This window comes from Hordeum vulgare, chromosome 7H (assembly GCF_904849725.1).
Source record: "Hordeum vulgare subsp. vulgare chromosome 7H, MorexV3_pseudomolecules_assembly, whole genome shotgun sequence".
In the NCBI taxonomy this organism is placed as follows: domain Eukaryota; kingdom Viridiplantae; phylum Streptophyta; class Magnoliopsida; order Poales; family Poaceae; genus Hordeum; species Hordeum vulgare.
Genome location: NC_058524.1, coordinates 33,296,055 through 33,321,815, shown reverse-complemented (window position 1 = coordinate 33,321,815; position 25,761 = coordinate 33,296,055). Strand labels below are relative to the sequence as shown.

General features: G+C 39.6%; 1 pseudogene; it reads right to left on the bottom strand.

Annotated features, from left to right (window-relative positions):
- Positions 1–1,929: 1,929 nt before the first annotated feature.
- LOC123413485 lies at positions 1,930–3,265 on the bottom strand (annotated as a pseudogene).
- Between the last annotated feature and the right edge of the window lie 22,496 nt (positions 3,266–25,761).

Below are 25,761 nucleotides of genomic sequence, written 5' to 3'. Positions count from 1 at the left end.
GATCGATTTGAAAAAAAGTTAAGCTGCTGGAAAGGCAAACTTTTATCTTATGGAGGACGGTTGGTACTTGTTAATTCGGTATTATCGAGCATGCCTATGTTTCTCTTATCCTTTTTCGAAGTACGTGTCGGGATGCGAAAAAGATTGGATTTCTATCGGTCTCGGTTTTTCTATTGGGCAGAGTGATGAGATCAAGACCAAAAATAGGCTCACGAGATGGGACATCATTTGTAGACCAAACGAGCAAGGGTTTAGGGATTGAAAAATTAGAGATTAAAAATAGATGTTTACACAGTAAATGGCTGTTTAGACTATCTATGAAAACAGAAGGTATGTGGGTATAGATTCTGACGAACAAGTACTTACACAACAAGACCTTGGCTCAGGTTACAGCGCGACCAACTGACTCTCCATTCTGGAAGGGTTTGATGAGGTCTAAAAATGTATTTTTTAACAGGAATAGGTTTGTCATTGGTAATAGTGAATCAACTAGATTCTGGGAAGATACTTGGCTAGGGGAGACGCCTTTAGCTATTAAGTACCCAAAGTTGTACCATATTACACAACGTCGACAGGCGCCCGTTGCGTCAATATTATGCGAGACTCCTCTAAATATTCAGTTCTGTAGAGCCTTAATTGGTAATAGATGGATTAGCTGGTTGCATCTAGTCAGAAGGTTGATGGACGTTAACCTCTCTGATTACCCCGATAGTGTTCATTGGAAGTTGACCACTAAGGGAGTATTTACGGTAAAATCTATGTACATGCATCTCATAGATTCAACGCCTATTCTAAAATCATGGCATATTTGGAAGGTCAAAGTTCCACTTAGAATTAAGATCTTCATGTGGTTTGTTCACATGGGGGTTATTCTAACGAAGGATAATTTGGCAAAACATAAATGGAAAGGCAATCCAAGATGCAGCTTCTGTCAGAACAATGAAACTATTAAACACTTCTTTCTTGATTGTCCTATGGCTAAACTTTTATGGCGATCGCTTCATATTGCTTTCAACATGAATCCACTTAATAGTATAAGCACGTTATTTGGGACGTGGTTAAAGGGGGTCGATGTTAAAACTGCTCAACTTATCCGCATAGGATCATGTGCACTATTATGGGCTGCATGGAATTGCAGAAATGACTTAGTGTTTAACAGAGAATGCCATATTCACTTTTTGCAGGTCATATTCAGGGCTACTGCCTTGATCCGCACGTGGTCCTTACTCACTCCTATGGAAGCCAGGGAGCCTATGGTTACTGGGTATGTCCGATGAAAGATGGTAGCTCAGGATATCTTCAACCGGTTTGGATAACGACATATTAATAGGATAGGTCGTTAGTCATCAAAGCCTATTTTCATCTCTGGTTATGGCATGACAGACTCCGTGTATCTTTTTATTTACTTTTGTTAGACCTTTTGGTACTCTGCTCAGACTTAGTTTCGATTTTAATATAAGATTGTATGCATCTCTCGATGCAGAGGCCGGGGCTATGCCTCCTTTTCTAAAAAATCTAGGAGAGGTCTAAAAAAAAAATCAAGGTTGCTAGTAGGGCAAGCTGCTGTCACATGGGACGACCTATGCATATTCCCCTTTGATATCTGATACGTTTAAAGTGGTTTAATCATGCATTTTCCTGTAAAATTGATTGTTTTGAGGAGATACGCGGCATGAAATGTAGAAGACATCTTTCTGTGGCTTGGGGCTATTTTGTAGGTATTTTTTCGACAAAATAAAATTCTGAAAAAGTTCAGGCATTCCATGATGGTGACCATGTGAACATGCATCCATGAGGAAGTCAACATGGTGACACCGGTCGTATGGAACCACAACAACAAAATTAAAGTGTGACAATTCTTCTATTTAGAAAATACATGAACAACACTGAATTATTTTCTAGGCCACCTGCCATTTAACCAGGTCATATCTACACCTCCTTAGGAACATCGATTGGGTAGCGATAGATGCAATCTTGCCATTCTTTATCAGCACTTTTTGCTGGCTGGATGCACTTCAACATTGCACTGTTACACTTGTATCCAGACCCAAAGCCAATCATTCAAACTGGGTCCCCCTTCATCATCCGACCCTTGGCTTCACTGTATGCCAGCTCATACCATATCGAGCTACTCGATGTGTTCCCATACTTGTGAAGTGTCATCCTTGATGGTTCGACATGCTCATCAAGCAGACCAAGGCTGTGTTGTACAGCATCGATTACCGCCCGCATGGATGCACAAATGTTCAAAAGCTTTGCAGAAATCAGGCACATATGGCTTGCTGGTTCCATTTAGCACCTTTTGTGAGATGAACGAGAGCAGAAATGCAATCTTGACTGACAATGGGAGAATAAGCGGACCAACCGTGGTTATGTTAGCCGTGAGATCCTTGCCGGCGACGTGCACAAGGTCCTTAGATAAATTGAGACCAGGAATTCTCTCGTCATCTTCCTCATATGATACACATCGGTATGCATTGTCTTGGGAGCTGGTGCAATTCCGAACTACGTGTGTCAGCTCAAAACGAGCTTTGTTACTCGACGTTGAGAGGAGCACCGCCGAGCCACCCATGCGGAACAACATGTTGGTCAGCTGCATTTCACGCTTCTTCCCGGTATAGCTGACCCCAGTCAAGATCTCCGTGGACACGACCAGGGCATGCGCACTTGAGGGAGCGTTATGCAAGAGGTCCTTTGCAAGACCCACCGCGATTAGCCCTGCGCTGCAGCCCATTCCAGAGAGTTGCACGTTGCAGATATTATCTCGAAGCTTATATCTTCTCATGATCATGTCAGCGAGGCATGGAATTGGATTGAAGAGGCTGCAGTTCACGACGAGTATGGCGATTGCATCAAGGTCGATACACGTCTTCAGGAGCAAATCATCTATGGTCGTGAAGATAGACAACTCAGCCTCAGCACGGGCTTCACTTAAATAATAATACGTCGGGATATGATGATGGTAAGGTGGGACGCAGGTCTCATCACCAAGGCCTGACCGTTCAGAAATACGGGTCAGGAAGCGATGCTTGCCGCTGTCGTCGTACGACCGGGAGTGGTGAATGTTCTCAATGCATGCAGCCTTGCTGATTCGGTAGTTCGAGTGAGGCCGAAAGCACGCATAATCAACAAGGTATACAGTGCGTGAACGGCACATGAGGTATAGGAGGGTGGTCACTGTAGCTACGCACAGAAAAATTAAGAGGAGGTGGATGTCTGCGGAAGCATCATGCCAAATGAAAAATAGATTGGCTGGGAGTACCATGGCGGCGGAGGTGGTGGCCGGGACGGCTTGAAAAATTGTGAAAACGTACGTTTTCACTGCGACCTGGTACTAATACTTGTAGATGAATCAATAAGAGAAAATTGAAAGCCTTATATTTCGTGCTTAGATTGCTGAACACATATTTATAACGAAGAAGCAAAGGATTGGGTGAGAAGTAGGCGTGGGCATATAGAGCGGCTAGCATCAATGCTTGCACTGTTTAGGCCATCTTTGGTTCATAAGTCATACGATTTTTTTTAGTCCCAACCTATAAGTCCTAAATTTCTAAAAAGTTCCTACCTGTTTGGTTCCTATGACTTAACATGGACTAAAAGACCATATTACAACTATAAGTCCCTATAAATCCTTCCTTGAGAGTCTGATTTCATAAGTCCTAAATGCTCACTTTAAGTCCCTATAAGTCCCTCCTGTTTGGTTTAGATGGGACTTAAAGGGATTTATAAGTTCTAAGTCTCTAATAAATCCCTGTAACCAAACACCCCCTTAACCACAAAGGACATACATGCAATATGCATTTATTGTTAGGTCCATCAGTTGATTGAATTTTTTCTTCTAATATGCACATTACATGCAGCTACAAATTTTTTTCAACGTGCAAGTTGCCTTTTCTGTAATAAACTGCGTTTGCGTTATTCCAAAATAGACCAATCAATATTAATAAATACATCATTTTTTTTGTAACTAGCTACTCCCACCGTCCGAGTGTTTTGGGGACCTAAGAGAATTCAAAGAGTGTAAATCGTGTATGCCATCATAGGTGTATTAATGTCCGCAATTAGTTTCATCACACAAAATTATCCGAGTTCATCTCTGCAGGAAGTAAACTAATCACTTCAGACAAAATAAGTTCAGATATCAATACGTTGTTCCTAAATTGCACAAAATAATATAGTTTTTTTACATCTTGATTGTCTTTAGAAAAATATATTCTTTTTTGATAAGAAAAATATATTACTATCATGGAGATACCAGTTAGACCCAAACTCCGCAACAACGCAATGTCATAAAGACAGTACTGATGTACACAACTAAAAAAACATAAAGAAGAAGATGAAAAAAGAAAGATCCCACTAGAGTGACTGATTCCTTGTAATTGCACCACGAACCACTACCTAGATTGCAGTGAACTCCAAACTCTTCAGAAACAACGCTTGAATTGCTCGACAAGTAATCCCGTCAATTCCTTTTGAATTGCTCGTATGCGATCAATTGGTAGGAGTTTTTCCCGCTTCTGCTTGATCTATATATATAAATGAAATTCAATACAGTTGATGGTAATAAAATAAAAATAAAAATTGTTTACGTACATCAAGTTCTTCAAAATGTGAAAATGTGGCGGTGGCTGAAGTACTCTGAGACCCTGCCAAGGACTATTCGTCCCTAGAAATTCTGGACCAGAACCTAGAACTCGCACCACTTGTTGGCTGAGAGCCTCACGACATGCGGGAGCTTCACCGCCAGCCACACCTTCACCAGCTCCATAAACATGGAAGGGATGATGAGCATGGCAAGGTCCACCTCGTGCCTGATTTGCACATAGAAGCGAAGATACTCTCAGGCCCCCTCCTCGTGGCCGGTCCAAGGACCACGTCCCCTTGAATGTGGCTGCCTCATGAAGGCGGCCCTTCCAGTCGGGTTCACCCTCTTGAGCGAGCGGTTCGTGGGGATGAAGTCCAGGCGGCGTCGGCACCGACGACAATAGGGGCTCCTCCTCTGACCCTCACTAGTAGAAAATAGGGCTTTGGTTCGGGCCTGGCAGCCCATTATTCCCGGTTCTTCATGAACCGGGACCCATGGGGGGCATTAGTCCCGGTTCATGAGCCCAGGGGGCCGGCCGGGGCCTCGTGGGCATTGGTCCCGGTTCGTGTGGACCCATTTGTCTCGGTTCTTGGCACGAACCGGGTCCAATGGGCCGCGCGCCTTGAACCGGTTTAGAAGGGGGCACTTTAGCCCCGGTTTATGTCACGAACCGGGACAAATAATTTGCCTATATATACCCATCGCCGCGGAAGAGCACTCTGTTTTTTTCTGGCCGGCGAGGGGAGGGCATTTGGGTGCTCTAGCTTACCTCCTATGCACATGAGGTGTTCGTTGAAATGCCCGAGCCACACTAGTTAAGCTTTCTCCTCTCGAAGCTCGACCTCGGAGCTCCATTTTTCCCGAGATTTGTCTAGATTTAACGGTCCGTCACGCCCGGTCCCCGTTTTCACCGCTGGGGCACGTCCATGTGTACGTCCGCTAGGCATTTCTCATCTAGGGTTTCGCGGGATGGGCCGTAATATGCGCATTTCAGGCTCGTAGGTGGATGGCTGCGGGATTGTGCAGTTCCAATCCGAATTTTTCCCAATCCAGGTTTTTACGGCCTTGAGGAGCGCTCGAATCACCGTTGCCCGGGGCATGGGCTAATTCCTGCTCGCCGTGTTTCTTGGGGTGGAGCAAGCACAGGAAGAAGGTTTTTGGGTTGTCCACTCGATGTAATTCCTCAAAACATCATTTGGTACTCTGTTTTCATCGATTTATTGCAAAGTTATGAATTTCACCTAATTATGTGAACTCTGATTTAACAGCTTCCTGATGAGTGTGATTGGGTTGTTTGGATTGACCCCCCCTCCCACTGAGCTAGTGGGGCAAGCTTTTGAGGAGCTCCATGGTGGCCTTGAACGTAGTTGGATCAAAACTAGTAGGATGGAGAAGAAGGTTATGGATCTGAACAATGAAAGCAAGAAAATGCAATTGAAGTTGCGGAAAAGGAATGAGCTCATGGAAACAATGGGTTTTCTCTTTGTTCTTGGCATCATCATTGTGGCTAGTTTAGTTTCTATTTGATCTAAGAAAACCAATTAAGTGGCAGTGTGTGTGTTACGTTTCTGCTAGTGTGTTATGCCCTAGATGTAATTCTATCATTTGTGCATTGTTGTGAACTTGGACAAATGTAATGTTCTGCCCTAGATGTAATGGATATCATGTGTTGTGTTAAAATTGTCACCACTGCCAACTTGGAACCTTTTCAGAGTTCATTTCAAATGCTTTTCAATTTCATGGTCTTATAGCTCAAAAGAATCAGTAAATGCATGAAAAATAACAAATGAAGAAAGAAAGGGTTGTAAATTGATGATGTGGCTTTGAGTGGTGCATTTTGAGCACAGAAAAACTATGGAGTTCAAATAAGTTCAAAAAAAATGAAATCCCTTTGTAACAGACGAGTTTCCGTATGAAACCTTGATACTTCCAAAGAGATTGTCCGTTTTGTACACGAAGTGCATCCAGTTTTTGCCATAACCCTCTCAACTTTCTCGCACATGCTATGTGGGTGAAATGATGATACCATGCCAACTTGGAACCTTTTCAGAGTTCATTTCAAATGCTTTCCAATTTCATGGTCTTATAGCTCAAAATAATCAGTAAATGCATGAAAAATAACAAATGAAGTCAGAAAGGGTTGTAAATTGATGATGTGGCTTTGAATGGTGCATTTTGAACAGAGAAAAACTATGGGGTTCAAATAAGTTCAAAAAAATGAAATCCCTTTGTAACAGACGAGTTTCCGTATGAAACCCTGATACTTCGAAAGAGATTGTCCGTTTTGTACACGAAGTGCATCCAGTTTTTACCGTAACCCTCTCAACTTTCTCGCACATGCTATGTGGGTGAAATGATGATACCATGCCAACTTGGAACCTTTTCATAGTTCATTTCAAATGCTTTTCAATTTCATGGTCTTATAGCTCAAAATAATCGGTAAATGCATGAAAAATAACAAATGAAGTCAGAAAGGGTTGTAAATTGATGATGTGGCTTTGAATGGTGCATTTTGAACAGAGAAAAACTATGGAGTTCAAATAAGTTTAAAAACAAGAAATCGCTTTGTAACAAACGAGTTTCCGTATGAAAGCCTGATTCTTCGAAAGAGATTGTCCGTTTTGTACACGAAGTGGCATCCAGTTTTTGCCGTAACCCTCTCAACTTTCTCGCACATGCTATGTGGGTGAAATGATTATACCATGCCAACTTGGAACCTTTTCAGAGTTCATTTCAAATGCTTTCCAATTTCATGGTCTTATAGCTCAAAATAATCAGTAAATGCATGAAAAATAACAAATGAAGTCAGAAAGGGTTGTAAATTGATGATGTGGCTTTGAATGGTGCATTTTGAACAGAGAAAAACTATGGAGTTCAAATAAATTCAAAAAAATAAAATCCCTTTGTAACAGACGAGTTTCCGTATGAAACCCTGATACTTCGAAAGAGATTGTCCGTTTTGTACATGAAGTGCATCCAGTTTTTGCCGTAACCCTCTCAACTTTCTCGCACATGCTATGTGGGTGAAATGATGATACCATGCCAACTTGCAACCTTTTCAGAGTTCATTTCAAATGCTTTTCAATTTCATGGTCTTATAGCTCAAAAGAATCAGTAAATGCATGAAAAATAACAAATGAAGAAAGAAAGGGTTGTAAATTGATGATGTGGCTTTGAGTGGTGCATTTTGAGCACAGAAAAACTATGGAGTTCAAATAAGTTCAAAAAAAATGAAATCCCTTTGTAACAGACGAGTTTCCGTATGAAACCTTGATACTTCCAAAGAGATTGTCCGTTTTGTACACGAAGTGCATCCAGTTTTTGCCATAACCCTCTCAACTTTCTCGCACATGCTATGTGGGTGAAATGATGATACCATGCCAACTTGGAACCTTTTCAGAGTTCATTTCAAATGCTTTCCAATTTCATGGTCTTATAGCTCAAAATAATCAGTAAATGCATGAAAAATAACAAATGAAGTCAGAAAGGGTTGTAAATTGATGATGTGGCTTTGAATGGTGCATTTTGAACAGAGAAAAACTATGGGGTTCAAATAAGTTCAAAAAAATGAAATCCCTTTGTAACAGACGAGTTTCCGTATGAAACCCTGATACTTCGAAAGAGATTGTCCGTTTTGTACACGAAGTGCATCCAGTTTTTACCGTAACCCTCTCAACTTTCTCGCACATGCTATGTGGGTGAAATGATGATACCATGCCAACTTGGAACCTTTTCATAGTTCATTTCAAATGCTTTTCAATTTCATGGTCTTATAGCTCAAAATAATCGGTAAATGCATGAAAAATAACAAATGAAGTCAGAAAGGGTTGTAAATTGATGATGTGGCTTTGAATGGTGCATTTTGAACAGAGAAAAACTATGGAGTTCAAATAAGTTTAAAAACAAGAAATCGCTTTGTAACAAACGAGTTTCCGTATGAAAGCCTGATTCTTCGAAAGAGATTGTCCGTTTTGTACACGAAGTGGCATCCAGTTTTTGCCGTAACCCTCTCAACTTTCTCGCACATGCTATGTGGGTGAAATGATTATACCATGCCAACTTGGAACCTTTTCAGAGTTCATTTCAAATGCTTTCCAATTTCATGGTCTTATAGCTCAAAATAATCAGTAAATGCATGAAAAATAACAAATGAAGTCAGAAAGGGTTGTAAATTGATGATGTGGCTTTGAATGGTGCATTTTGAACAGAGAAAAACTATGGGGTTCAAATAAGTTCAAAAAAATGAAATCCCTTTGTAACAGACGAGTTTCCGTATGAAACCCTGATACTTCGAAAGAGATTGTCCGTTTTGTACACGAAGTGCATCCAGTTTTTACCGTAACCCTCTCAACTTTCTCGCACATGCTATGTGGGTGAAATGATGATACCATGCCAACTTGGAACCTTTTCATAGTTCATTTCAAATGCTTTTCAATTTCATGGTCTTATAGCTCAAAATAATCGGTAAATGCATGAAAAATAACAAATGAAGTCAGAAAGGGTTGTAAATTGATGATGTGGCTTTGAATGGTGCATTTTGAACAGAGAAAAACTATGGAGTTCAAATAAGTTTAAAAACAAGAAATCGCTTTGTAACAAACGAGTTTCCGTATGAAAGCCTGATTCTTCGAAAGAGATTGTCCGTTTTGTACACGAAGTGGCATCCAGTTTTTGCCGTAACCCTCTCAACTTTCTCGCACATGCTATGTGGGTGAAATGATTATACCATGCCAACTTGGAACCTTTTCAGAGTTCATTTCAAATGCTTTCCAATTTCATGGTCTTATAGCTCAAAATAATCAGTAAATGCATGAAAAATAACAAATGAAGTCAGAAAGGGTTGTAAATTGATGATGTGGCTTTGAATGGTGCATTTTGAACAGAGAAAAACTATGGAGTTCAAATAAATTCAAAAAAATAAAATCCCTTTGTAACAGACGAGTTTCCGTATGAAACCCTGATACTTCGAAAGAGATTGTCCGTTTTGTACATGAAGTGCATCCAGTTTTTGCCGTAACCCTCTCAACTTTCTCGCACATGCTATGTGGGTGAAATGATGATACCATGCCAACTTGCAACCTTTTCAGAGTTCATTTCAAATGCTTTTCAATTTCATGGTCTTATAGCTCAAAAGAATCAGTAAATGCATGAAAAATAACAAATGAAGAAAGAAAGGGTTGTAAATTGATGATGTGGCTTTGAGTGGTGCATTTTGAGCACAGAAAAACTATGGAGTTCAAATAAGTTCAAAAAAAATGAAATCCCTTTGTAACAGACGAGTTTCCGTATGAAACCTTGATACTTCCAAAGAGATTGTCCGTTTTGTACACGAAGTGCATCCAGTTTTTGCCATAACCCTCTCAACTTTCTCGCACATGCTATGTGGGTGAAATGATGATACCATGCCAACTTGGAACCTTTTCAGAGTTCATTTCAAATGCTTTCCAATTTCATGGTCTTATAGCTCAAAATAATCAGTAAATGCATGAAAAATAACAAATGAAGTCAGAAAGGGTTGTAAATTGATGATGTGGCTTTGAATGGTGCATTTTGAACAGAGAAAAACTATGGGGTTCAAATAAGTTCAAAAAAATGAAATCCCTTTGTAACAGACGAGTTTCCGTATGAAACCCTGATACTTCGAAAGAGATTGTCCGTTTTGTACACGAAGTGCATCCAGTTTTTACCGTAACCCTCTCAACTTTCTCGCACATGCTATGTGGGTGAAATGATGATACCATGCCAACTTGGAACCTTTTCATAGTTCATTTCAAATGCTTTTCAATTTCATGGTCTTATAGCTCAAAATAATCGGTAAATGCATGAAAAATAACAAATGAAGTCAGAAAGGGTTGTAAATTGATGATGTGGCTTTGAATGGTGCATTTTGAACAGAGAAAAACTATGGAGTTCAAATAAGTTTAAAAACAAGAAATCGCTTTGTAACAAACGAGTTTCCGTATGAAAGCCTGATTCTTCGAAAGAGATTGTCCGTTTTGTACACGAAGTGGCATCCAGTTTTTGCCGTAACCCTCTCAACTTTCTCGCACATGCTATGTGGGTGAAATGATTATACCATGCCAACTTGGAACCTTTTCAGAGTTCATTTCAAATGCTTTCCAATTTCATGGTCTTATAGCTCAAAATAATCAGTAAATGCATGAAAAATAACAAATGAAGTCAGAAAGGGTTGTAAATTGATGATGTGGCTTTGAATGGTGCATTTTGAACAGAGAAAAACTATGGAGTTCAAATAAATTCAAAAAAATAAAATCCCTTTGTAACAGACGAGTTTCCGTATGAAACCCTGATACTTCGAAAGAGATTGTCCGTTTTGTACATGAAGTGCATCCAGTTTTTGCCGTAACCCTCTCAACTTTCTCGCACATGCTATGTGGGTGAAATGATGATACCATGCCAACTTGCAACCTTTTCAGAGTTCATTTCAAATGCTTTTCAATTTCATGGTCTTATAGCTCAAAAGAATCAGTAAATGCATGAAAAATAACAAATGAAGAAAGAAAGGGTTGTAAATTGATGATGTGGCTTTGAGTGGTGCATTTTGAGCACAGAAAAACTATGGAGTTCAAATAAGTTCAAAAAAAATGAAATCCCTTTGTAACAGACGAGTTTCCGTATGAAACCTTGATACTTCCAAAGAGATTGTCCGTTTTGTACACGAAGTGCATCCAGTTTTTGCCATAACCCTCTCAACTTTCTCGCACATGCTATGTGGGTGAAATGATGATACCATGCCAACTTGGAACCTTTTCAGAGTTCATTTCAAATGCTTTCCAATTTCATGGTCTTATAGCTCAAAATAATCAGTAAATGCATGAAAAATAACAAATGAAGTCAGAAAGGGTTGTAAATTGATGATGTGGCTTTGAATGGTGCATTTTGAACAGAGAAAAACTATGGGGTTCAAATAAGTTCAAAAAAATGAAATCCCTTTGTAACAGACGAGTTTCCGTATGAAACCCTGATACTTCGAAAGAGATTGTCCGTTTTGTACACGAAGTGCATCCAGTTTTTACCGTAACCCTCTCAACTTTCTCGCACATGCTATGTGGGTGAAATGATGATACCATGCCAACTTGGAACCTTTTCATAGTTCATTTCAAATGCTTTTCAATTTCATGGTCTTATAGCTCAAAATAATCGGTAAATGCATGAAAAATAACAAATGAAGTCAGAAAGGGTTGTAAATTGATGATGTGGCTTTGAATGGTGCATTTTGAACAGAGAAAAACTATGGAGTTCAAATAAGTTTAAAAACAAGAAATCGCTTTGTAACAAACGAGTTTCCGTATGAAAGCCTGATTCTTCGAAAGAGATTGTCCGTTTTGTACACGAAGTGGCATCCAGTTTTTGCCGTAACCCTCTCAACTTTCTCGCACATGCTATGTGGGTGAAATGATTATACCATGCCAACTTGGAACCTTTTCAGAGTTCATTTCAAATGCTTTCCAATTTCATGGTCTTATAGCTCAAAATAATCAGTAAATGCATGAAAAATAACAAATGAAGTCAGAAAGGGTTGTAAATTGATGATGTGGCTTTGAATGGTGCATTTTGAACAGAGAAAAACTATGGAGTTCAAATAAATTCAAAAAAATAAAATCCCTTTGTAACAGACGAGTTTCCGTATGAAACCCTGATACTTCGAAAGAGATTGTCCGTTTTGTACATGAAGTGCATCCAGTTTTTGCCGTAACCCTCTCAACTTTCTCGCACATGCTATGTGGGTGAAATGATGATACCATGCCAACTTGCAACCTTTTCAGAGTTCATTTCAAATGCTTTTCAATTTCATGGTCTTATAGCTCAAAAGAATCAGTAAATGCATGAAAAATAACAAATGAAGAAAGAAAGGGTTGTAAATTGATGATGTGGCTTTGAGTGGTGCATTTTGAGCACAGAAAAACTATGGAGTTCAAATAAGTTCAAAAAAAATGAAATCCCTTTGTAACAGACGAGTTTCCGTATGAAACCTTGATACTTCCAAAGAGATTGTCCGTTTTGTACACGAAGTGCATCCAGTTTTTGCCATAACCCTCTCAACTTTCTCGCACATGCTATGTGGGTGAAATGATGATACCATGCCAACTTGGAACCTTTTCAGAGTTCATTTCAAATGCTTTCCAATTTCATGGTCTTATAGCTCAAAATAATCAGTAAATGCATGAAAAATAACAAATGAAGTCAGAAAGGGTTGTAAATTGATGATGTGGCTTTGAATGGTGCATTTTGAACAGAGAAAAACTATGGGGTTCAAATAAGTTCAAAAAAATGAAATCCCTTTGTAACAGACGAGTTTCCGTATGAAACCCTGATACTTCGAAAGAGATTGTCCGTTTTGTACACGAAGTGCATCCAGTTTTTACCGTAACCCTCTCAACTTTCTCGCACATGCTATGTGGGTGAAATGATGATACCATGCCAACTTGGAACCTTTTCATAGTTCATTTCAAATGCTTTTCAATTTCATGGTCTTATAGCTCAAAATAATCGGTAAATGCATGAAAAATAACAAATGAAGTCAGAAAGGGTTGTAAATTGATGATGTGGCTTTGAATGGTGCATTTTGAACAGAGAAAAACTATGGAGTTCAAATAAGTTTAAAAACAAGAAATCGCTTTGTAACAAACGAGTTTCCGTATGAAAGCCTGATTCTTCGAAAGAGATTGTCCGTTTTGTACACGAAGTGGCATCCAGTTTTTGCCGTAACCCTCTCAACTTTCTCGCACATGCTATGTGGGTGAAATGATTATACCATGCCAACTTGGAACCTTTTCAGAGTTCATTTCAAATGCTTTCCAATTTCATGGTCTTATAGCTCAAAATAATCAGTAAATGCATGAAAAATAACAAATGAAGTCAGAAAGGGTTGTAAATTGATGATGTGGCTTTGAATGGTGCATTTTGAACAGAGAAAAACTATGGAGTTCAAATAAATTCAAAAAAATAAAATCCCTTTGTAACAGACGAGTTTCCGTATGAAACCCTGATACTTCGAAAGAGATTGTCCGTTTTGTACATGAAGTGCATCCAGTTTTTGCCGTAACCCTCTCAACTTTCTCGCACATGCTATGTGGGTGAAATGATGATACCATGCCAACTTGCAACCTTTTCAGAGTTCATTTCAAATGCTTTTCAATTTCATGGTCTTATAGCTCAAAAGAATCAGTAAATGCATGAAAAATAACAAATGAAGAAAGAAAGGGTTGTAAATTGATGATGTGGCTTTGAGTGGTGCATTTTGAGCACAGAAAAACTATGGAGTTCAAATAAGTTCAAAAAAAATGAAATCCCTTTGTAACAGACGAGTTTCCGTATGAAACCTTGATACTTCCAAAGAGATTGTCCGTTTTGTACACGAAGTGCATCCAGTTTTTGCCATAACCCTCTCAACTTTCTCGCACATGCTATGTGGGTGAAATGATGATACCATGCCAACTTGGAACCTTTTCAGAGTTCATTTCAAATGCTTTCCAATTTCATGGTCTTATAGCTCAAAATAATCAGTAAATGCATGAAAAATAACAAATGAAGTCAGAAAGGGTTGTAAATTGATGATGTGGCTTTGAATGGTGCATTTTGAACAGAGAAAAACTATGGGGTTCAAATAAGTTCAAAAAAATGAAATCCCTTTGTAACAGACGAGTTTCCGTATGAAACCCTGATACTTCGAAAGAGATTGTCCGTTTTGTACACGAAGTGCATCCAGTTTTTACCGTAACCCTCTCAACTTTCTCGCACATGCTATGTGGGTGAAATGATGATACCATGCCAACTTGGAACCTTTTCATAGTTCATTTCAAATGCTTTTCAATTTCATGGTCTTATAGCTCAAAATAATCGGTAAATGCATGAAAAATAACAAATGAAGTCAGAAAGGGTTGTAAATTGATGATGTGGCTTTGAATGGTGCATTTTGAACAGAGAAAAACTATGGAGTTCAAATAAGTTTAAAAACAAGAAATCGCTTTGTAACAAACGAGTTTCCGTATGAAAGCCTGATTCTTCGAAAGAGATTGTCCGTTTTGTACACGAAGTGGCATCCAGTTTTTGCCGTAACCCTCTCAACTTTCTCGCACATGCTATGTGGGTGAAATGATTATACCATGCCAACTTGGAACCTTTTCAGAGTTCATTTCAAATGCTTTCCAATTTCATGGTCTTATAGCTCAAAATAATCAGTAAATGCATGAAAAATAACAAATGAAGTCAGAAAGGGTTGTAAATTGATGATGTGGCTTTGAATGGTGCATTTTGAACAGAGAAAAACTATGGAGTTCAAATAAATTCAAAAAAATAAAATCCCTTTGTAACAGACGAGTTTCCGTATGAAACCCTGATACTTCGAAAGAGATTGTCCGTTTTGTACATGAAGTGCATCCAGTTTTTGCCGTAACCCTCTCAACTTTCTCGCACATGCTATGTGGGTGAAATGATGATACCATGCCAACTTGCAACCTTTTCAGAGTTCATTTCAAATGCTTTTCAATTTCATGGTCTTATAGCTCAAAAGAATCAGTAAATGCATGAAAAATAACAAATGAAGAAAGAAAGGGTTGTAAATTGATGATGTGGCTTTGAGTGGTGCATTTTGAGCACAGAAAAACTATGGAGTTCAAATAAGTTCAAAAAAAATGAAATCCCTTTGTAACAGACGAGTTTCCGTATGAAACCTTGATACTTCCAAAGAGATTGTCCGTTTTGTACACGAAGTGCATCCAGTTTTTGCCATAACCCTCTCAACTTTCTCGCACATGCTATGTGGGTGAAATGATTATACCATGCCAACTTGGAACCTTTTCAGAGTTCATTTCAAATGCTTTCCAATTTCATGGTCTTATAGCTCAAAATAATCAGTAAATGCATGAAAAATAACAAATGAAGTCAGAAAGGGTTGTAAATTGATGATGTGGCTTTGAATGGTGCATTTTGAACAGAGAAAAACTATGGGGTTCAAATAAGTTCAAAAAAATGAAATCCCTTTGTAACAGACGAGTTTCCGTATGAAACCCTGATACTTCGAAAGAGATTGTCCGTTTTGTACACGAAGTGCATCCAGTTTTTACCGTAACCCTCTCAACTTTCTCGCACATGCTATGTGGGTGAAATGATGATACCATGCCAACTTGGAACCTTTTCATAGTTCATTTCAAATGCTTTTCAATTTCATGGTCTTATAGTTCAAAATAATCAGTAAATGCATGAAAAATAACAAATGAAGTCAGAAAGGGTTGTAAATTGATGATGTGGCTTTGAATGGTGCATTTTGAACAGAGAAAAACTATGGAGTTCAAATAAGATCAAAAAAATGAATCCCTTTGTAACAAACGAGTTTCCGTATAAAACCCTGATACTTCGAAAGAGATTGTCCGTTTTGTACACGAAGTGCCACTACAACAAAAATGACATGTAGAGGCGCTAAATATAGATGCTAAAGACGCATTATATCCCCTCTAGCAGATTTTAGAGTCGCTCATTAAAGCGTCCTAGGACCGTCTTCTCACGCACCGTCTCAAAGATCATTCAGACGTCGAGGAAGCGGGCCTACACGAAAATGAGATGTTTTAGGAGCGTTCTTACAAGGCGTGTGTACATAGTCATGAGACGTTTAAAGAGCATCTTTATGCCCGTAGAGACGCATTGATAAATTCATGCTAGATGCGACTGCATATATCCTTTTTTTATTGTATAATTTCTTTTAAAAAATTGTGCTTAATAGAAGTACGCCGGCTCATATCAAAATAATTGGACTCTCATTTACATATCAGAAAATATTTGAAAATTGTATGGCATTCCACGAAATTGTATTACTGAGAGTAGCAGTAGTTTACAAACTCAACTGTACACACCCTCTATAATTTTTTTGCATATGTCATTAACTAGTTGAAACATGTCTATATGATTTGTAGTTTCTACATGCTCATAATGGAATAATGGCTCCTTGTTTTCTTGCTTCTCTAGTTTATCCTTGTGGTATCTGCCTTAAAAATCTGCACATGGAATTTCTTCCGCAAAGAAATCCAAATGAGATATAAATAAACTCATTGGAATTTCTACCCGTAAGTTTTCCTTTGCTGAACATACAGTCATCAGAATAGAACTATTACGTACCAATTCCACATCAAGTAAATGTGTACCGCAGAAGTTCATGTGACCATATGAAGCATATAAATACATACTGTAAAAAGAAAATAAATCATCGTGTCATGGATGGATTGGCTAAGGTGAGAATAATTTATGTGTATTTGTAAGAAAAATAGCCACAATTAACTAAGTAAGTATATACCGTACGACCCCTAAAAGAAGTATGTACCATACAAAGTATATATATACAGAGATAAGCACAGTTTAACATACATGGATGGAATTCTAATGGTTGTTGACACTAATAATATCTACTCCCTCCGTTCCTTAATATAAGTCTTTTTAAAGATTTCACTAGAGGACTACATACGGAATAAAATGGGTGAATCTACATTCTAAAGTATGTCTATATACATCCGTATTTAGTCTTCTAGTGGAACCAGTAAAAAGACTTATATATAGGAACGGAGGGAGTAGTACTTAATACTAGCTCTACATAAGGAGAGTGGTTACCATAAAAAGATTCAAGTCTCATCGTAGTTCATATAATAATCTTCCGTCTAACAGAATATCTACGTAAGCGAGCATGACGCAATTTAGCTGCTCCAGACTAAAGCAACACCTGTGACGCCGATGTTTCACATTATCACATATGATTAAATTTTACCAAATATATCAATCCACGGTGCTCTTTAGTAGAAGCTATGTTAATTCTAGGAAATATTAGAACGTGGGAGCAAAGCTCCTAATTTCAATCATGGGAGGGAGAGGGTGAACGTGATTTGATAGTTGATACACGAGCATTATTACCTTTGATAGTTGATACACGAGCATTATTACCTGTATAAAAAGAAAAATGCGGAATAATAACCATCTTATTCTATCAGGATATTCTCAGAGACTTTTTATAAAGCACCTACATATATGTGGGGACGGGGTCTTTAGCCCCGGTCCGTAAGGGGCTTTAGTCCCGGTTCACCAACCAGGACTAAAGGGGCGGGACTAAAGGACCTTTAGTCCCGGCCCTATTACAAGCCGGGACTAAAGGTGCTCCACGTGGGCGCCTCGTAGCGCCCCAGGGGCAGGCCCTTTAGTCCCGGCTCGTTACACGGACCGGGACTAAAGAGTTTCAGATTTTGCTTACTTTTGGTTTTTTTTAATGAAATTATTTTTGGGTTTCAGGGTTTTAGGGTTTAGGTGTTCGGGAGATTAACGTGATGCCTCGTTTGGTGTTCGGAAATTAGTTTTCATATAATTTAAATAGAAATAATTATGCATATATATATAAGGTTAACTTATCTTACAAGCGAGCATATATATATACAATTATACAGAGATCTGAATTATCGGGACTAGAGCCCGTCTATTCGATTACATGGACGAACATCAGTAATGCCCCCTAGCTACACTAAATCTTCCTTTGTCATCTATAGCTTCCATCCTCAGAAAGGTCGCAAGCTCCTCTGCAACAGCAATCGCGCGTTGCTCTGGTAGGACCTTCGTCCTCATGGCCGTGTACTATTTAAGAAGAGGAGATGAATATGAATATCAATCATGATAACAAAGAATGACGGGTAAAAATAGAGGTGAAAATGTTCATTGCTTACGTCGAATCTGTGATCCTTGTGCTCACAGGTAAACGTGCGAATGGTCCCGCAAACATAGTATCCGCATAGATGCGCCCCCATGGCTGCTGGTTACACTTTACGAGAATAGAATATATATAATTAAAATAATAATCTAGCATCATAAATGTATTGAAAATAGAAGTATATCATACTACTACTTACCTGAGCCGCTGTAAAGGTCAGCTTCTCAGGAAAGTTATCGGGAGTCACGCACTTGAACTGCTTCCAAACCCTGCCCGACAAGGATAATGATTTGCTAAGTTTTTCATTAATTGATATATCAGAAAATCATCGAAAGAGACCGATAGAGCGCAAGAATGATTGAAATTACCCTTGGAGCATGTCCGGCAGGCTTTGGAACTATTCCAAGGGTCTCGATAATGGGTCAAAGGCATCAACTCTTCCCTTATCAATTTGAATGTCCAACAGAATCCAGTGGAAGCTGCACATGTATGTATATATATATATATATATATATATATATATATATATATATATATTTATTTATTTATTTATATGTGTGTCAGTAACTTATCAATTACACTTATAAGTGAATGGACACAACAGAGTAAAGACCCTCACCTGAAGTTGTATGGAAACAGTATGTGGTCACAGAAATTTTGATCTGTTAGAAACCTTAGAAGGTTTTCCTCCGTCTCCTTGGGTTTATCAGTTAGCGTCGCTATATGTTTTTTATCTGGGTCAATAAACCCAATATTTAGGATGTTCTTACTTTTACAATCGAGAATCTTCATTCTGCATAATCAAGTACAAGTTATATATATACAATGAATTGAAATAACTAAACAAGTTATATGTAGACAACGAATTGAAAAACTTATAGACAATAGCAACTCATAAGCGATTTGTTGAGGGCGTCGCCATTGTACATCAGGAAGAATTCATCAAAGTCGATATGGATTTCTTCAGGGCGGCCGTAGTACTCCCGTGGGACACTCACCACGATCATCATTCTCCCATTCTTTGATTCACTTAAGTACCATGTATGCAAGTAACGCATATTTGTTGGGAGATCATCTTTGCTGACCAAAGGCTCTCCCATGACAAACTGTGGCTTAGGGGCTACCACAGCCTTGGGTAACCTGTCGTCTTGGGAAACCGGAACATCTTCAACCGAGACACCCCATTCAGCCGCCCACTTCTTTGCTAATTCAAAATCTTGCCCCTGCACCAGAGGGGGAACATTCTCGGTTAACACCTTGAGGGGTGGGATCGACTGTTTGTCCTGTTGTCCAAGCTGAGGAACGTCAAATTTTTTCTTGCTTGTAGTTGAACTTGATTTGCTCCCACTTGCACTTGCACGTGATCTGCTCTTTTTCACTTCCTTTTGCAATGTGCGTGTATAGTCATCAGGCTTATGATGTAAGTCATACTGTGATGGAAGGTTCGTGAAGTATTTTGCAAATGCTATTTGCTTCTCAGTGTATTCCGGGCGGGGCTCGGGTTCCTTCTTTTTCATCTGCGCATCATGATGTTCCTTTGCTATCTTGGCGTTTTCCTCGGGGGTACGATCATAAGGTCTGATAGGAAGATTAGCATGAGGTACCTTTGGGAGGGGCGACCGTTTGCGCTTTGGGGGGCTCCGTCGCTTAGAAATCGTCGGTGGAGCGTTCTTGGTGGCACGCTCCCGCTTAGTATCCGGAGCGGGCGGCGGCGGAGACGGACGACCCAAGTCCGGCGGCGGTGATCGAGATGGGCTCGTGTTGTGCTGGCCGACGTCATGTGGAGGGCTTGGAGGTAATGGAGGTGTAGGTGACCTGCGATGACTCGGACGCGGTGTTGTCCTTGGGGCCGAGCCTGGAAGCTTGATGTAGTTCTTGTCCCATAGGATGACTCCACCCAGTACTTCTCCGAGTGTCCTCTCATCTTCGGGTCCAGCTACGTCGAGCTCCATATCATGAAACCCCGTCATGATTTCATCCACCCCGAGTTTGGCAAAGCCAGCTGGAATCTCATGGCCATGCCAACGTGCATCAGGGCCAGAAGGTAAAGCTTGTCCGACGGCCACCTTCATGGATATGTTCTTGAATTTCTGATGGAGTCACTATCGGCTGCCCCTTTGCGCTTGTTCCACTCCCGAACGCTGATCGGGACGTGATCCCTAACGAGAACTCCGCATTGCTTCTGGAATGTGTCAGCAACATTCTTAGGAAGCTTGGGTTCGCCCGTAGGCAATATCACCTCAAAGGTGTAATGCGTCCGTGCATCCAACTTTCTAGTCGGGCCTCGTTTCGTACCTTTGCTCGATGTGGAGGCCTAAGAGGGAGAAACATTCGTCAAATGAATGTATATGTATACAATATAGAGCTATCTCCATTATTTTTCACATATTACAAGTGAATGTCGAACTTCATATGTATACCTCGCAGGACTTTATTATTTCTTCACCGGCTTCTCCACCGGCTTCTCCATCAGTGGAGCTATCACCTTCTCCGTCATTGGACATATCTCCTGCCCCATCGGCTTCATCTTCGTGTCGCTCGACCTCCATTCCATATCCGGAGGGGTTTAGATATGACGACGGAGATTCAGCTGGTTCAATGTCGGGGCTGTCTTTGATTATATCTTCGAGAAGTTCTTCCTCTTCGAGGTTCCTTATATGTGGATCGATAGTTCTGCAAAAAACGGATTCTCTTAACCTTTGTACCAAAAAAGAATTATTCTATCAGGAACTCCGTTCCAAAACAACTTTAGTCCCGGGTCGTGGCTCCACCCGGGACTCCTAGATTTCTGCATAGTATTCAAAGTAGGAGTACTTTTCCAATTTGAGCATTCAATAAGCAAAACCAAATCGTACAATAAAGTAGTATTCAAATTAGCATGCATTCAATTATAAGCAAATACATCATCTCTTTTGTCCTTACATCGTCGAATATTATCACTAATACTCCTCGAATACTATCATACATATAGCATCACTGATACATCTAGAACCGTAGCGCCCGACGGGTATCGGCGCGGGCGGTGGACACCCAAAGAGAAGGAACCATCACAGGATCATAGCTCCAGTGGGATCCCCGAAGAACCTGCCAGGTATGCTCGAACCTGCCCTCCAACGCAACCATGTAGCGACGGACGTGCTCATCCTCCTCGCTGACACGGTGACGTACCACCTCCGCGGTGTCCGGAAGCCTCGGCACCCTCACTGGCCTACGTGGCCGCCACCAAACAAGGATCGGGTCAACGACGGGCTGGCTCCTCACCAACCTACACCCCCCGGAAGGTAGCACCTCCCAATACCAGCCGGGCGGAGCCCAGTCCCGTACAGGGCCCCTCTGATCAAGCAGGTGTCCTCCGTCGAGGTGACGACGAGGATGCGGGATAGGCATCGTAAAATGAACTAAAAAAATAAACTAGTTCTATTAATTTTCTTGCTAAAAATAAACTATTAACACTTAAGCATATACAATAGCAAAATTAAACTATTAACACTTAAGAATAGACAATAGCAAAATTAAGCAATAATCTAAGAAACACTATTAACACTTAAGCATATACACTATACAATAGCAAAATTAAATGACAAATTTTTTTTTCTTCTTCTTGTAACCCTAAACTAATATTTCCTCTTCTTCTATTTCTCCTCTTCTTCTACTTCTTCTTCTACTTCTACTTCTCCTCTTCTTCTACTACTTCTCCTCTTCTCTTCTTCTACTTCTCATCTCTTCCTCTTCTAATTTTTTCTCTTCTTCTACTTCTCCTCTTCTTCTATTTTTCCTCTTCTTCTCCTCTCCTCCTCTTCTTATTCTCCTTTTTCTTCTTTTCTTCTCCTCCTCTTCTTATTTTCCTTTTTCCTAATTCTAAATATTACTAACCCTAATAATCGAGCACAAACCTAATAACAATAGGAATTAAATGATAAAAAAATATTTTTCTTTCTTTCTTCCCTTTTTCTTCCTTTCTTCTCCTTTTTCTTCCTTTCTTCTCATTTTTCTTCCTTTCTTCCATTTTTCTTCTTTTCTTCTCCTTTTTCTTCTTTTCTTCTCCTTCCCTTTTTCTTCCTTTCTTCTCCTTTTTCTTCCTTTCTTCTCCTTTTTCTTCATTTATTCTCCTTTTTCTTCCTTTCTTCTCCTTTTTCTTCTTTTCTTCTACTGGCCGGAGTGTTGGGGAGGAGGGGGCGGGGGGCTTACCGGCCTGAGGTGTCGACGGCGCGCGGCGAGGAGGACGGCGCGGCGCGGCGAGGAGGACGACGGCGACGGTGAGGAGGACGACAGGCGGCGGCGAGCAGGACGGCGAGCAGCCTGACGGCGTCGTCGAGTTCGTCGTGGTGCCGCGCCGGGCAGGAGAACGAGGAAGAAGGAGAGAAGGAAATGCGATTTGGGTTGGAAATTTTCTAACTCCCGCTTATATAGGTGGATCTTTAGTCCCGGTTCGGGGCTCGATCCGGGACTAAAGACCCCCTTTAGTCCCGGGTGGAGACACGACCCGGGACTAAAGGCTCTTTTTCGGCAGACCAAAAGGCGGGAAGCAGGGGCCTTTAGTCCCGGCTGGAGCCACGACCCGGGACTAAAGGCCTCTTTTCGGGCAGACCAGAAGGCGGGAAGCAGGGGGTCTTTAGTCCCGGTTGGAGCCACGCACCGGGACTAAAGCCCCTCCTCGGCTGCGCGATAAGTTTAGTCGCACCTCGCCCAGCGAGGGGGACTAACACTTGTTTATAAGCCCCGTCCCAGCTTCTCCATCGAGCTCCTCTCTAAAGCAGGCTTACGGGCCTAAACTCACTGAAAATTGAAACTATATTCGAAATTATGGAGAAAATTCAACGTGAATTCAAAGTGAGTTCACTTTGAATTTAGGTTGAATTTTCTCTATAAATTCTCATATAGTTTCAATTTTTTTCTATTTTCATAATTAATAATTTTGACTATCCAAACTATTATCTATTTTGTTATTTTCAATTAAAAACTATGTTTATTAAAAATTGTTTTTGCATATTTGAGATTTTCTCTATAAATTCTCATATAGTTTCAATGTTTTTCTATTTTCATAATTAATAATTTTGACTATCCAAACTATTATCTATTTTGTTATTTTCAATTAAAAACTATGTTTATTAATTTTTTTTTTGCATATTTGAGAATTTGACAAAACTATGATAATGAGAAGTGTTTGAAATTGAATAAATAATGCAAAACTATTTTCTATTTTGATAATTAATAATTTTGAATATCGAAACTATTATCTATTTTGTTTTTTTCAATTAAAAACTATGTTTATTAAAAATTCTTTTTGCATATTTGAGAATTTGACAAAACTATGATAATGAAAAGTGTTTGAAATTGAATAAATAATGCAAAACTATTTTCTATTCTCATAATTAATAATTTTGACTATCCAAACTATTATCTATTTTGTTATTTTCAATTAAAAACTATTTTTATTAAAAATTCTTTTTGCATATTTGAGAATTTGACAAAACTATGATAATGAAAAGTGTTTGAAATTGAATAAATAATGCAAAACTATTTTCTATTTTCAAAAGTAATTATTTTGACTATCCAAACTATTAACTATTTTGTTATTTTCAATTAAAAACTATGTTTATTAAAATTCTGTTTGCATATTTGAGAATTTGACAACACTATGATAATCAAAAGTGTTTGAAATTGAATAAATAATGCAAAACTCTTTTTGTATATATATGTGGTCGAAATGCATGATACCATGAAGTTAGAAAGGGCTAAACCATTCAAAAGTAGCAAATGGAGTTAGAAAGGGCTAAACCATTCAAATTTGGAAACTATAATGGCACAAATAGAAACTAGACATATATAAATTGGTCCAAGCAGTACATGATACTGGTCCAAACAGTACATAATAATAGCTATCATAGATATATATATTCGAGGTGATGCTGGCCATAGTTGACGACTCGAATCAGAATGTCCACCTTATTCGAGGTGACGCTAGCCATAGTTGACGACTCGAATCTTGCGGTACAATTCATATGAAACGTATGCATCTTTTGCTGCATACTCAATGTTGATACGATCAAGTGGGGCCTTCTCCCAAAGTTTGTGCTGAGACTTTGGGAAATTGGTCTTCATATCATCATATTCCTCGTCGATCAAGGCAACTGCCATATGAGCCATCGAACTCCTCACATGTCGAAGCCTGAATACTGTTTGGAGATCAATGAGGCAACCGGTTGGTATCTCAATACCGAAGCTGTACCTCATCTTCAGCTTGTCGTTTGTTATGTCAACGGTAGCAAAAGTGATGCCGCTGCGAAGGAAGTCCATGAGTTCTGGACAATGCTTGTCACTACTGCAACAGAAACAAATTAAAATGGAACAAATGTTACATACTGCTGCAATAAGGAAACATGTTTCACTACAACTAAAGAGAAAATTATCTTTAGGATTCAAATAGAACATATGCAATGGAACCTAGAGAGATCACTATATCTATCCAATGGAACCTAGAGAGATCACTAGCTATATGCAATTTTCATGACTATGACATATCATATTGCTATCCAATGGAACCTAGGGAGATCACTAGCTATATGCAATTTTCATAACCTTGGATCAAAGAACACCGCATAAAATTGTATCACTACAACTATGATTTCAATGGAACATATTGAACCAATCAGATTTTTCAGATTGTGCAACACTATTCCAATCAGATTGTGTTCCCTTCAACTAATCAAAATTGTTTCACTACAACTATTTGAAGCGAACCAACTATGATTCCAATGGAACATATTAAACACTAGTTGATTCTAATACGATTTTTCAGATTATGGAACACTATTCCAATCAGATTGTGTTCCCCTTCAACTAATCAAAATTGTGTCACTACAACTATTTGAAGGGAACCAACTATGATTGAACCAAATAAACTTACAATGTCATTCCTTGGATCAAAGAAAGCCTCAAAACTTACTTCGCCCATTGGAAGATCAAGACATGGTGTGCGAAGCATAGTTGGATGACGGCAACACTGCGTTGATCGGCCGTGTACTCCAGATCAAGCCCCAAGAACTTCTCATGATCCATTGCGGCGTCAAGCCATCGTTCCTTCAACTGTTCAAGAAAATACGGCATCTCCCTGCTCTCGTTCGTGTACACGACATCGAGCTTGGTCTTGCCATGTGCGAGCACCTCTCCAAAGCGAGTTGGCATGGTGGAAGAAGAGAAGGGAAGAAGAGAGGAGAAGAATAGAGCGATAGCGAGAGAGAAGAAGAAACAGAGAAATGGCGACTCTGCTTCGGTTCGTGCTTTTCATCGCCCGAAACGACGCGGGATGCAAACCGTTTGGGCCTTTAGTCCCGGGTTGAGCCACCAACCGGGACTAAAGAGGTATACCAACGGTTGCCACCACTATCGCAGGCCACGTGTTAGGCCTTTAGTCCAGGGTTGAGCCACCAACCGGGACTAAAGGGGGATACGAACGGTTGCCACCACCACTGCCCGGCGC